The 15,668-nt window shown below is 42.3% G+C and overlaps 1 protein-coding gene across 2 annotated transcripts in view; it reads left to right on the top strand.

Annotated features, from left to right (window-relative positions):
* The window catches only part of LOC124788196 (folliculin), a 175,173-nt gene that overhangs the window by 723 nt on the left and 158,782 nt on the right, over positions 1–15,668 (top strand). The gene's annotated exons all lie outside the window — the stretch shown is intronic.

Genomic DNA, 15,668 nt, shown 5'->3' with positions numbered 1-15,668 from the left:
GTGTTTTCAAATTTCACTTTTCTGTCTTTCAGACGTTTTATATCTTTGGTAAATGATCAGATATTTTTGATGTAGCGTTGTGCACCCCTTTTCATTCTAAAGATACCCTTAATGTGGAGTGATGAATGTCATTTTTCCTTGTGGTATTGTAATTATGAACTTCATTGTTCCTTTTGAACTGTCGTGGATTATTTACAGTAAACTTCATGAGGGAATAAGTATACTGTGAAGCACTAGTTAGAAAGCCTAACTCCTTAAAAAGATGTCTACAAGGTGATCGTGGGTGAGCACCACTTATTATTCTTACAGCACGGTTTTGAGCAGTGAAGACTTCCTTTCTCAAAGATGAATTCTGTTCAAATCACACTTAAGTGAGTGGCAAAGGGTTCATCAAACCACCTTCACAATAACTCTCGGGTTATTCCACTCTCAAACAGCATGCAGAAAAAATAAACACCTGTATCTTTCTGTGTGAACTCTTGCTTTCCATTATTTTAGTATGGTGATCATTTCTCCCTGGGTAGGTTGGTGTCAACAAAATATTTTCTCCTTCGGAGTAGAAAGTTGGTGATTGAAGTTTCGTGGAAAGATCTTGCGTCAACGAGAGATGCCTTTGTTTTAATGATGGCCTCCCCAAATTCTATATCTTATCTGCGACACCCTCTCTCCTATTTATCGATAATGCAAAACATGCTGTCTTTATTTCAACTTTCTCAACGTACTCCGTTAACTCTGTACGTACTACAACAGAGGACAGACAAGCGTAGCGCAGGCAGTACCTTTAGTAGACCTGTTGGATCTGCTAAGTGATCTGTCAATAAAACACAGTCTTTGGTTAGCCGCCACCCCCCTCCCAACATTTTTGTGTGTTCTTTTCAGTTTAATTTGTTTGTAATTGTAATTCCTAGGTACTTAGTTGAGTTTATGGCCTTTAGGTTTGATTCATTTATCATGTGTTTGAAGTTTAATGGATCCCTCTTAACACTCATGTTAAAGACCTCACATTGTTCATTATTTAGGCTCAATTGCCAATTTTTGCTTCTTATAGATATCTTTTCTAAATCATTTTGCAGTTTGTTTTGACCTGATGACTTTACTAAGTGACAAAAGACAGTGTCATCTGCAACCAAACAGACTGCTGCTCAGCTGAGCGAGGTGGCACAGTGGCTAACACACTGGACCCGCATTCGGGAGGACGATGGTTCAATCCCGCATCTGACCATCCTCATTAAGGTTTTTTGTGATTTCACTAAATCGCTCCAGGCAAATGCTGGGATGGTTCCTTTGAAAGGGCATGGCCAACTTACTTCCCCATCCTTCCCTAATCTGATGAGACCGATGACCTCGCTGTTTTTTTTTTTTTTTTTTTTCTCCTTCCCCAAACAACCCAACCCATCTGCTGCTCAGATTGTCTCCTAAACAAATATACAGATAAGGAACAGCAGAGGGCCTGTAATACTACATTGGGGAATGCCAGGAATCACTTCTGTTTTGCTTGATGCGTTTCCGTCAACTGTTTCTGAACTATGACCTCTCTGACAGGAAATCACAAATTCATTTGCATAACTGAGGTGACATTCCATAAGCACACAATTTTTGATAACAAGCTGCTTGTAAGATAGAGTGTCGAAAGCCTTCTGGAAATCTAAAAACACGGAATCAATTTGAAATCCCTTTCAATAACACTCAACACTTCATGTGAGTAAAGAGCTAGTTGTGTTTCTTGAGAATGATGTTTTCTAAATCTGTGTTGACTGTGTGTCTTGAGATCATTCTCTCTGAGGTAACTCATAATGTTTGAACACAATAAAAATATTATTATTTTTTTTTTTTTTTTTCGGTTTAAGTTCTCATCAATTTGGGCACCTAAATATTTTGAAGTTTACACCCTATTTATTATTTCCTCTCTGTCTGTTATACTTATCATTGACTTCCAGGCTTCCCATTTTTACTATGTTTATTCTGTTTGTTGTGTAACAATCATTACAATAAAATGTACATGTGCCCTGTTCCTGTAGTATGAGTTCCATCTTCCATGATGTACCATTGTATATGATATTGCATAGTGTATTTATGTTTACCTGCATGTACCTATTTAAAGCAATATTCCTATTTTAACCTTCAACACTCAATGAAGTATTTGATGCTTTTTACTAAAAGCCATGAGCAGACACCTTTTTTCTTTCGTTTCCTTCATTATTTCATCAGTTTTTTCCCCCTCTGTGTATTAGTATATTATCTGTACAGTGATAATGTAATGGGATTAAGAATTTTCAAACCACCAGTTTACTTCTAATATCAGTGCTCAAGCGTTTAATATAAAAATAACAACTTCCATAGCCCTAGGTCGTATCAAAGGCTCCATGAAATTGTTAAAATGTGGGTAAGTGTGCATATCTCAAGAGGGTTTTTACTTAGTGAAGTGTACAGTATTTATTATAGTATGACGAATGGGTATCGAGTCAAGTACAGCATCTTGTATTCTATATATGGATCTAAAGTACAGTGAGAGAGACTGACTTTAACAGAGAAGACTGATATTAACTTATGACACTAAAAATTGATAAAATTGGCTGTTTTGTTATTATTACAGAAAAAGATATTTAGCTGAGTTTATGTAATGTCATAGCATTTCATTCCACCTAAATGAGTCTGGTAGGATCTCTCACTTAATTTTCGTCATGATGGTAAACTGATCAGGACCATAGCCTGAGATATATGTTAGGTTGGAATATGTCTATATGGATATATCTATGTATGTCTGGATGATAGACAGATCTGGTCTTGTAACATCAACCAAAACGACCTTCCTGTGCTGGTACTGCCAACGGCTGAAAGCAAGGGGGAACTACAGCCATAATTTTTCCCAAGGGGATGAAGCTTTATTAATATATGGTTAAATAATGATGGTGTGCTCTTGCGCAAAATATTCCAGAGGTAAAATAGCCCCCCATTTGGATCTCCAGGCAGGGACTACTCAGGAGGACTTCATTATCAGGAGAAACAAAACTGGAGTTCTAAGGATCAGAGCATGGAATATCAGATCCCTTAATCGGGCAGGTAGGTTAGAGAATTTAAAAAGGTTAGGTTAGGTTAGGTTAGTGTTTAACGTCCCGTCGACAATGAGGTCATTAGAGACGGAGCGCAAGCTCGAGTTAGGGAAGGATTGGGAAGGAAATCGGCCGTGCCCTTGCAAAGGAACCATCGCGGTATTTGCCTGAAACGATTTAGGGAAATCACGGAAAACCTAAATCAGGATGGCTGGAGACGGGATTGAACCGTCGTCCTCCCGAATGCGAGCCCAGTGTGCTACCACTGCGCCACCTCACTCGGTAATTTAAAAAGGGAAATAGGTAGGTTGAAGTTAGATATAGTGGGAATTAGTGAAGTTTGGTGGCAGGAGGAACAAGATTCCTGGTCAGGTGAATCTAGGGTTATAAATACAAAATCAAATAAGGGTGATGCAGGAGTAGGTTTAATAATGAATAAAACAATGGGAGAACAGATAAGCTACTACAAACACCATAGTGAACGCATTATTGTAACCAAGATATACATAAAGCCCACACCTACCACAGCAGTACAAGTTTATATGCCAACTAGCTCCGCAGATGATGAAGAGATTGAAGAAATATATGATTTGTTGTTTGTTGTTGTGGTCTTCAGTCCTGAGACTGGTTTGATGCAGCTCTCCATGCTACTCTATCCTGTGCAAGCTTTTTCATCTCCCAGTACCTACTGCAACCTACATCCTTCTGAATCTGCTTAGTGTATTCATCTCTTGGTCTCCCTCTACGATTTTTACCCTCCACGCTGCCCTCCAATACTAAATTGGTGATCCCTTGATGCCTCAGAACATGTCCTACCAACCGATCCCTTCATTTTTCTTTTGTTTCCTTTACTGCTTGCTCAATATACAGATTGAACAACATCGGGGAGAGGCTACAACCCTGTCTTACTCCCTTCCCAACCACTGCTTCCCTTTCATGTCCCTCGACTCTTATAACTGCCATCTGGTTTCTGTACAAATTGTAAATAGCTTTTCGCTCCCTGTATTTTACCCCTGCCACCTTTAGAATTTGAAAGAGAGTATTCCAGTCAACATTGTCAAAAGCTTTCTCTAAGTCTACAAATGCTAGAAACGTAGGTTTGCCTTTCCTTAATCTTTCTTCTAAGATAATGCAATAAAAGAAATTGTTCAGATAGTTAATGGTGATGAAAATTTAATAGCCATGGGGGACTGGAATTCAATTATAGGAAAAGGAAGAGAAGGAGAAGTACTAGGTGATATGGCTGGTGGTAAGAAATGAAAGGGGAAGCTGCCTGGTAGAATTTTGCACAGAGCATAACTTAATCATAGCTAATACTTGATTTAAGAATCATGAAAGAAGGTTGTATACATAGAAGAGTCCTGGAGACATTGGTACGCTTCAGATGGATTATATAATCGTAAGGCAGAGATTTAGGAACCAGGTTTTAAATTGTAAGATATTTCCAGGGACAGATGTGGACTCTGACCACAATTTATTGGTTAAGATCTGTATATTAAAACTGAAGAAACTGCTAAAAGGTGAGAATTTAAGGAAATAGGACCTGGATAAATTGGAAGAACCAGATGTTGTGGAGAGTTTCAGAGAGAGCATTAGAGAACGATTAACAAGAACAGGGAAACGAAATACAGTAGAAGAAGAAAGGATAGCTTTGAGATGAAATTGTGATGGCAGCAGAGGATCAAGTAGGTAAAAAGGCGAGGGATAGTAGAAATCCTTGGGTGACAGAAGAGATATTGAATTTAACTGATGAAACGAGAAAATATAAAAATGCAGTAAATGAAGTTTGTCGAAAGGAATACAAATGTCTCAAAAATGAGATAGACAGGAAGAGCAAAATGGCTAAGCAGAGACGGTCAGAGGACAAATGTAAGGATATAGAAGCACATATCACTAGGGTTAAGATAGATACTGCCTACAGGAAAATTAAACAGACCTCTGGAGAAAAGAGAATAACCTGTATGAATATTAAGAGCTCAGATGAAAAACCTGTCCTAAGCAAAGAAGGGGAAGCAGAAAGGTTGAAGGAGTATATAGAGGGTCTGTACAAGGGTGATGTACTTGAGGGCAATATTATGGGAATGGGAGAGGACTTAGATGAAGATGAAATGGGAGATATGATACTGTGTGAAGAATTTAACAGAGCACTGAAAGACCTAAGTCAAAACAAGGCCCTCGGAGTAGACAACATTCCATTAGAACTGTTGATAGCCTTGGGAGAGCCTGCCATGACAAAACTCTTCCATCTGATGAGCAAGATGTATGATACAGGCAGAATACTCTCAGACTTCAAGAAGAATGTAATAATTTCAATCCCAAAGAAAGCAGGTGTCAATAAGTGCGAAAATAACTGAACTATCAGTTTAAAAAGTCATGGTTGCTAAATACTAACACGAACTTTTTACAGACAAATGGAGAAACTGGTAGGAGCCGAATTTGGTGAAGATCAGTTTGGATTCCATGCAAATGTTGGAACATGCAAGGCAATACTGACCCTACGACTTATCTTAGAAGATAGCTTTTCTAGACTTAGAGAAAGCTTTTGGCAATGTTGACTGGAATACTCTCTTTCAAATTCTGAAGGTGGCAAGGGTAAAATGCAGAGAGCAAAACGCTATTAACAGTTTGTACAGAAACCAGATGGCAGTTCTAAGAGTCAAGGGACATGAAAGGGAAGCAGTGGTTGAGAAGGGAGTCAGACAGGGTTGTAGCCTATCCCCCATGTTATTCAATCTGTATATTGAACAAGCAGTAAAGGAAACAAAAGAAAATTTTTGAGTAAGAATTAAAATCCATGGGTAAGAAACAAAAACCTTGAGGTTTGCCAGTGACATTGTAATTCTGTTGGAGATATCAAAAGACCGGGAAGAGCAGCTGAACAGAATGGACAGTGTCTTGAAAGGAGGATATAAGATGAACATCAACAAACCCAAAATTAGGATAATGGAATGTAGTCAAATGAAATTAGGTGATGCTGAGGGTATTAGATTAGGAAATAAGACACTTAAAGTAGTAAATGTGGTTTGCCATGTGGGGAGCAAAATAACTGATGATGGTTGAAGTGGAGAGGATATAAAATGTAGACTGGCTGTAGCAAGGAATGCGTTTCTGAAGGAGAGAAATTTGTTAACATCGAGTATAGGTGTAAGTGTCAGGAAGTTTTTTTCTGAAAGTATTTGTATGGAGTGTAGCCAAGTATGGAAGTGAAACACAGACGATAAACAGTTTAGACAAGAAGAGAATAGAAGCTTTCAAAATGAGGTGCTGCAGAAGAATGCTGAAGATTAGATTGGTAGGTAACATAAGTAATGAGGAGGCACTGAATAGAATTGGGTAGAAGATAATTTGTGGCACAACTTGAATTGAAGAAGGGATCTGTTGATAGGACACACTCTGAGTCACCAAAAGGTCACCAATTTAGTACTGGAGGGCAGCGTGGAGGGTACAAATCATAGAGGAAGACCAAGAGATGAATACACTTAGCAGATTCAGAAGGTTGTAGGTTGCAGTAGTTATTCAGAGATGAAGAGGCTTGCACAGGATAGAGTAGGAGAGCTGCATCAAACCCGTCTCTGGACTAAAGACCATAACATCACAGATGTATACATGTCACATTAGTGAGTTATAGATGGTAATGCTATTAGATTCATGTAATTTAAAGGAAATTTTATTTTCTCTGAAGCAATAGTATGAACAGCTCTCTCTTTTACCAACAGTTTGATTACATTCCATGCTGTGTACCAGGTGGTACACTATAACTATAAATGAGATTCTTAGGAATCAAATGGTATTTTAAGAAGTCGGGAAGATTCATGTCACCAGTTGTATAAAGTACTGATAACATCCATCTTATGAAGATTACTTTGTTATACTGAATGTAAATAAATTCCCATTGCGTACTTCAAGTATTTGTAATGGGGGCTAAGATAGGTCAGTTAGGCGTAAGACCTCATGTTGAGAAATGTACCATTTTTCTGCTACATACAAAATACCACATCACAACACGTACTGCCCTATGATTCCTGCTGCTCGTTGTCTAAGTTACAAGTATGGCTTGATGTGACAGCTGCTGACGTCAACACACATACATTACCTCCATACCATGTTCCGGTATACACGATCATGAGTCCCTGGTCCACCAGCATCCACCATAGCCATAACCCGCACCTGTAGGCCTTCCTCAGATGCCACAGCGTCCTCTTAAATCAAGCATTCCATGTGACTCCACAGGTAGTAGTCTTGTGGATTCATTTCAGGAGAATGTTCAAGGCAAACAAATGCACCACCACGACCTACCTACTGTTTCCCAAATAACTGGTTCAGATGATCTCAGACCATATGTCAAAAATGAGGTGGTGCACCATTGTGTTGGAACCAAGTGTTTTGACGCACGTGCAGTGGCACACATTCCAAGAGACCATAAGGGATTGCGTGTACACAACCCCTGTGAGATGTGGTGGCATTATGATGGCCCAGTCACAAGTTCATGTGGGAACTCTGGCCAAATGTTCAGACTGTATTGCTCCTGTACAGAATGCAGGTTTTCATCAGCCCAAACATGGCTTGTGGGAATTGAGAAAACATTCCTTGATGAATTCTGTTTTATCTGCGTAAGGGATCTGCCGTGGGAAGCTGAGCTCATTCACACAGTGGTGCAAGAACCACCTGCAGAAGTAGGCTTTTGGTGCAAAGTTCTGTAGCTGCATTGCCTGTACCTTCGGTAGTGGGGGGGGGGGGGGGGGGGTTGGGTTGGTATGGATCAGTTGCTGCTCATGCAGAACACTCCAGACAGTTTGGTGATACACGTTCAGTGTACCTGCTATGTTTCCAGTATTCGTCATCACATCCTCTTCCACTGTATGGAGCATAGCATCTTCAAACTCTGGTATGTGGCACCACCATGGAGCACCACAGTCAGCCCTACTGGCGATTAATGTACCCATCTCCAAGGCCCACTGGCATACCATAGCAAAGAGGGACTGTGAAGTTGCCTGGCAGTATAAAAAACGCTCTGCATACAACTGATGAACAGCACTGCTATTGCATCGAGCTTCACCGTACAGTAACATCATGTCGGCATATTCTGCAAAAGTGTGGTTCACCAGGGTCAACAGCAACACACTAATAATGAAACATACATACAGCTTGCATCCTGTACTGAAGTAAATGGTTACTGCAGTACAATGGTACAGTACTAACAAAGACCACAAGCAGGTACAACCCTCTCTGGGAAAATCACAACCTCAGCTGCATGCCATGTGAAAAAACCTGTAATGGGCATGGGACATCAGATAATTGGTGAATGATGTACCTAATATCTTAGTCAGTGGTTCCAAAAATGTGGGAGACTGCTAGGTGTGTTGTGGTATTTTGCGTGTGGTGGCAAAATGGTACAATTCTGGATCTGTGTTCCTATGCTAAACTTTTAAGTCATGGTTGCCACTACAGGTCCTCAGTGCCTGTAAAGGGAAGTAGAGTATACTTTTATTTGAGAATGTGCCTGTTCTGAGTTTTGAGTCAAGTGGTGGTGGTGTCTCATCTAATCCAGTAGATGACCTGATAGCTGTTGTTATCTCACCAATCTGTGGAAATTAACTAATAGTGACCTGAAAATCATGCATACTCAAATACAGTGGGTTACATATTTAAAACTACATTTACGGAAATTGAAAGGGATTACAGAAAGTTCTGATTCCACCCATCTGCCCTGACCCATGACACCATCAAGATGGCAGACACCCCTATTTCAAGTACATACAATATGACGATCATGACACCACTCATTACACCTGTGAACAAGCTTGAATAACATATGAAATATTTATCTCTGTATTTATAAAATGAAACAATGGCACAACAGCAACAAGTAGATGTTTAGAGGTGGTGACAAATTACTTGTACACTTTAGTATCCCCACCAGCAGACGGCATAATGAAGGCAGACAGGCTGGTATGGGTAGCACAGCAGAATAGTATGGAAACCTGCCATGGACAGTACACATGACACATAGTATGGACTGACCCGCTGACAGAGGTGCTTACCTACGTGTGGCGATAGGCCGGGTGGGCCAGTACTTGCTTACTTGGAGTTCAACCAATGCAGACCTCACAACATAGTGTATTGTGCCATGAGTTGTGCCGAGTGCTTAGCTATTAACCATCTGTGCCAGCCACATGCTTAGTTTTTTGCGTGCTCATCTTTACATGGTTTTGAACTCTCTGATTCCCAGAGGTTGACTCGCATGGTGAGTTAATTTTTGTCTGACGAAGTTCTGTTCACCAGCTATTTTGGAGCTACCATCAGCCTCTGAAGCATCCGTAACTACCATATAGTGAAGAGGCATTGTCACGCCTATGCAGATACTAAAGTGGCAAAGAAGTATGTTCTTATGCGTGTGATGCCCCAGTCTTTTCTTTCCCATTTTTCTTAGTGTCTGCTTGGACTGCCATGGACATGGCACTTATGCAATGCTAGCAGGAACAGTTGCACCCACAGAAGGAGCAGTAACAGCTGCAGCAACAACAGCTGCAAGAGGAGCAGATGCAGGCACTGATAATCCAGAATACTTCATGCTGTTGCTTCGCCAATGGGGGCCTGGCTTCGTGTCCACACATACTCTAGTTGTGGCGTGCGTCACTCGGTGTGTTATGACTTGTGTGAAGGCATTGGCATGGCATCATGTCTACTGGCTGGCAATTGATTGTGACATTGAACATCTGATGCATTCTTGTAGGGCTAGTACATAGAACCAGGCTGCACCACATTGCCAATTCTCTCCTTGACTGGTCTTGGAATCCCCATGGAACATGGTGCACATCAATTTTGCCACACTCTTTTTGGATAGCTTGTGGTTGTTGGTGCTCTGTGAATTGTCCAATTTCCCACTCATAATCCAACCTGTTTTCCATGTCGTTGACAGCCATGGTTCCCACATTGTTGGTTATTTTTGCCATTGAGGGATCCCCAGGACCCTGGTATTTGACAACTGTCAGGAATTTGTGGTTGTGCGAGTTTGAGGACCGTACATTCACAATGGTATCCACCATCGGAAACTTCTTCTTTTCACCCAGTTTGTAACTTAGAAGTGGAACACTTCATGCGTACATGCAAGGCCCAAATGAAAAAGTCCGTGTCTGCCACTTCCCATGATGATAGATTATCAACATTTCTAGCTCCATATCAGGCAGATGATGCAGGTGCAGTCCAGCAGAGTGATTGCATGAGTGTCAGTTAGGGGGCTTTTGGATTTGCTGCACCTGAGTTGTATGCTATGGACCACCGTGTTTCATTCTTGGGTCTGCTGTAAGTGCCAAGTCCTTCAAATGGTGGCAGGGGTGACTGCTTCGTGTCGTGGTGGACCACAAAGATTGGCAGTTGTTTGTGATGGACATTGTTAGGAAGAGCTGACCTGCCATGCAAATCAGCTGCACTCGTGCTCTGTTGGGCCATCACCACTGCAGTCTGATGGTTTGCTGGGCTGCATGTTGGTTCATGACATTGTTCCAGGTGAGGGCTCCCACTTGCAGCTGTGTGCTTCCCCATCTTCCCCATTACCATCGCCTCCACATTGTCATCCTGTCGCCTACAGCAGTGGACCTCCCAGTGAATCTCACATGTGCCATTGTGGAGCTCATTGATTTTGATCCACCCTCCCTCTGCTGCCCCCTCCCCCCCCCCCCCCCTCCTTGCCAATTGAGGTGGAATCACCACCAGTGGATCTCCCATTGCCATTGCCACAGCTGCTGTGCCCTTCCGCCATTTAGTAAAGCCATCTCTAGTGGTTGGTCCGCTGTATTCTCCAGGGCCCTCTCTGGTTTCGTGCTGCAGGCTGTGGCCCAAGCCTGGTTGTTTTTGGTCTTTTTTGGCCTTTTCGGGGGGATTTAATATCCCCCATCAGCACACTACACGAAAGAGGCAGTTGAGCTGGCATGGGTAGTGCAGCACTGCAATACGGAGGGTGCAGAAGACATGAAAGATGGGCAGATCTACAGTGGAGGTGTTTATCTGAGGGCATCTTGTAGGCTGTGGAGGTGAGTGCTTACTCATAGTTCAACTAACATGGTCCTCACTTAGCATATAGTGCTGAGTGTTCTGCCAAGTGCTTAGCCATTAGCCGTCTGCGCCAGCCATATGCTGAGTTCTTCCCCTGTACCTCAAGTATCATTTGACCTACATGGCACCTAATATAAAACCCACAACACCAAATTGTCGAATGTATTATCCAAACATTCACTTACCCAATCTATCTAAATGAAGTCCCCATAACAGTGAACAAAAACTATCTCCCATAACTAATATCAAAAACGTAACCTAACCTACGATACAGTCACAAAAAAATAACAACGAAAACCCCAAAGTTGATGAAAACTTGCAGTCTGCAAGATCCGGGCAGTCGCAGAGGGTGGGCTTACTGGTAGTTGGGAGCTCCAACGTCAGGCGCGTAATGGGGCCCCTTAGGGAAATGGCAGCAAGAGAGGGGAAGAAAACCAATGTGCACTCCGTGTGCATACCGGGGGGAGTCATTCCAGATGTGGAAAGGGTCCTTCCGGATGCCATGAAGGGTACAGGGTGCACCCATCTGCAGGTGGTCGCTCATGTCGGCACCAATGATGTGTGTCGCTATGGATCGGAGGAAATCCTCTCTGGCTTCCGGCGGCTATCTGATTTGGTGAAGACTGCCAGTCTCGCTAGCGGGATGAAAGCAGAGCTCACCATCTGCAGCATCGTCGACAGGACTGACTGCGGACCTTTGGTACAGAGCCGAGTGGAGGGTCTGAATCAGAGGCTGAGACGGTTCTGCGACCGTGTGGGCTGCAGATTCCTTGACTTGCGCCATAGGGTGGTGGGGTTTCGGGTTCCGCTGGATAGGTCAGGAGTCCACTACACTCAACAAGCGGCTACACGGGTAGCAGGGGTTGTGTGGCGTGGGCTGGGCGGTTTTTTAGGTTAGATGGCCTTGGGCAAGTACAGAAAGGGCAACAGCCTCAACGGGTGCGGGGCAAAGTCAGGACATGCGGGGACCAAGCAGCAATCGGTATTGTAATTGTCAACTGTCGAAGCTGCGTTGGTAAAGTACCGGAACTTCAAGCGCTGATAGAAAGCACCGGAGCTGAAATCGTTATAGGTACAGAAAGCTGGCTTAAGCCAGAGATAAATTCTGCCGAAATTTTTACAAAGGTACACACGGTGTTTAGAAAGGATAGATTGCATGCAACCGGTGGTGGAGTGTTCATCGCTGTTAGTAGTAGTTTATCCTGTAGTGAAGTAGAAGTGGATAGTTCCTGTGAATTATTATGGGTGGAGGTTACACTAAACAACCGAACTAGGTTAATAATTGGCTCCTTTTACCGACCTCCCGACTCAGCAGCATTAGTGGCAGAACAACTGAGAGAAAATTTGGAATACATTTCACATAAATTTTCTCAGCATGTTATAGTCTTAGGTGGAGATTTCAATTTACCAGATATAGACTGGGACACTCAGATGTTTAGGACGGGTGGTAGGGACAGAGCATCGAGTGACATTATACTGAGTGCACTATCCGAAAATTACCTCGAGCAATTAAACAGAGAACCGACTCGTGGAGATAACATCTTGGACCTACTGATAACAAACAGACCCGAACTTTTCGAATCTGTATGTACAGAACAGGGAATCAGTGATCATAAGGCCGTTGCAGCATCCCTGAATATGGAAGTTAATAGGAATATAAAAAAAGGGAGGAAGGTTTATCTGGTTAGCAAGAGTAATAGAAGGCAGATTTCAGACTACCTAACAGATCAAAACGAAAATTTCTGTTCCGACACTGACAATGTTGAGTGTTTATGGAAAAAGTTCAAGGCAATCGTAAAATGCGTTTTAGACAGGTACGTGCCGAGTAAAACTGTGAGGGACGGGAAAAACCCACCGTGGTACAACAACAAAGTTAGGAAACTACTGCGAAAGCAAAGAGAGCTCCACTCCAAGTTTAAACGCAGCCAAAACCTCTCAGACAAACTGAAGCTAAACGATGTCAAAGTTAGCATAAGGAGGGCTATGCGTGAAGCGTTCATTGAATTCGAAAGTAAAATTCTATGTACCGACTTGACAGAAAATCCTAGGAAGTTCTGGTCTTACGTTAAATCAGAAAGTGGCTCGAAACAGCATATCCAGACACTTCGGGATGATGATGGCATTGAAACAGAGGATGACACGCGTAAAGCTGAAATACTAAACACCTTTTTCCAAAGCTGTTTCACAGAGGAAGACCGCACTGCAGTTCCTTCTCTAAATCCTCGCACAAACGAAAAAATGGCTGACATCGAAATAAGTGTCCGAGGAATAGAAAAGCAACTGGAATCACTCAATAGAGGAAAGTCCACTGGACCTGACGGGATACCAATTCGATTCTACACAGAGTACGCGAAAGAACTTGCCCCCCTTCTAACAGCCGTGTACCGCAAGTCTCTAGAGGAACGGAGGGTTCCAAATGATTGGAAAAGAGCACAGATAGTCCCAGTCTTCAAGAAGGGTCGTCGAGCAGATGCGCAAAACTATAGACCTATATCTCTTACGTCGATCTCTTGTAGAATTTTAGAACATGTTTTTTGCTCGCGTATCATGTCATTTCTGGAAACCCAGAATCTACTATGTAGGAATCAACATGGATTCCGGAAACAGCGATCGTGTGAGACCCAACTCGCCTTATTTGTTCATGAGACCCAGAAAATATTAGATATAGGCTCCCAGGTAGATGCTATTTTTCTTGACTTCCGGAAGGCGTTCGACACAGTTCCGCACTGTCGCCTGATAAACAAAGTAAGAGCCTACGGAATATCAGACCAGCTGTGTGGCTGGATTGAAGAGTTTTTAGCAAACAGAACACAGCATGTTGTTATCAATGGAGAGACGTCTACAGACGTTAAAGTAACCTCTGGCGTCCCACAGGGGAGTGTTATGGGACCATTGCTTTTCACAATATATATAAATGACTTAGTAGATAGTGTCGGAAGTTCCATGCGGCTTTTCGCGGATGATGCTGTAGTATACAGAGAAGTTGCTGCATTAGAAAATTGTAGCGAAATACAGGAAGATCTGCAGCGGATAGGCACTTGGTGCAGGGAGTGGCAACTGACCCTTAACATAGACAAATGTAATGTATTGCGAATACATAGAAAGAAGGATCCTTTATTGTATGATTATATGATAGCGGAACAAACACTGGTAGCAGTTACTTCTGTAAAATATCTGGGAGTATGCGTACGGAACGATTTGAAGTGGAATGATCATATAAAACTAATTGTTGGTAAGGCGGGTACCAGGTTGAGATTCATTTGGAGAGTGCTTAGAAAATGTAGTCCATCAACAAAGGAGGTGGCTTACAAAACACTCGTTCGACCTATACTTGAGTATTGCTCATCAGTGTGGGATCCGTACCAGGTCGGGTTGACGGAGGAGATAGAGAAGATCCAAAGAAGAGCGGCGCGTTTCGTCACTGGGTTATTTGGTAACCGTGATAGCGTTACGGAGATGTTTAATAAACTCAAGTGGCAGACTCTGCAAGAGAGGCGCTCTGCATCGCGGTGTAGCTTGCTCGCCAGGTTTCGAGAGGGTGCGTTTCTGGATGAGGTATCGAATATATTGCTTCCCCCTACTTATACTTCCCGAGGAGATCACGAATGTAAAATTAGAGAGATTAGAGCGCGCACGGAGGCTTTCAGACAGTCGTTCTTCCCGCGAACCATACGCGACTGGAACAGGAAAGGGAGGTAATGTCAGTGGCACGTAAAGTGCCCTCCGCCACACACCGTTGGGTGGCTTGCGGAGTATCAATGTAGATGTAGATGTAGACCATACATATTGGAATAAAAAGCAACAGGCAATGACCTGCTCTTAAATTTCTCTCTCATGTCCAATAATGATGTAAAAAAAAAAGTTAAATTTTCGATCATAAGAACCACACAACACTTATAATGCCAGATACAAACACAAATCCATCATGAACAATACACAGAATTGAAGTAACTCACTAGTGAACAGGCACAAACTCTTCCGATGAAAACCTCAGATACTTGACAAGCAACTTTGAGACGTAAACAACCAACACAACAGAGCACCAGCAAATACTACAACATGCCATCTACAAACATGACCTAACTCAAAATCGCAATGCCACCACACACCACAAACACAGTTACATTGTGGGTTGAAGTAGACTGGTGGAATTACAACTTTCATTTGACCTAACTGGAAAATAAAGAAATAGGCCTAACACTGGAATGAGGGACACTGAGTGTAAGTTGTGTAAAATGTGATCTGATGTTCATCAAGCTATGACACAGAACTAAGATTTTGCTGGTAAGAACATTGTACCACATTCAACACAATTACAAAGTTAGTAGACACCTCTGCTGACACATTTCACTAACGCCATTTTTTTTTTTTTTTTAAATGAGAAAATGGGCAGGAATATTGACTCATTTATCTGACCAGAACTTGTTAACTGCCTCTCAGTTTGGCATTTGTAAAGGATACTCTTGAGAGAAAGCAATAAAAATCTCACAAATGAAATCATGACAGCACAGTACAAGAAACATATCCTGCTGTTACATTTTGTGACCTAGCCAATTTATTTCATTG

The sequence above is a fragment of the Schistocerca piceifrons genome, chromosome 3, assembly GCF_021461385.2.
Source record: "Schistocerca piceifrons isolate TAMUIC-IGC-003096 chromosome 3, iqSchPice1.1, whole genome shotgun sequence".
Taxonomy (NCBI): domain Eukaryota; kingdom Metazoa; phylum Arthropoda; class Insecta; order Orthoptera; family Acrididae; genus Schistocerca; species Schistocerca piceifrons.
Note: the sequence above shows the minus strand (reverse complement) of the source record. Positions and strands in the feature narration are given on the sequence as shown.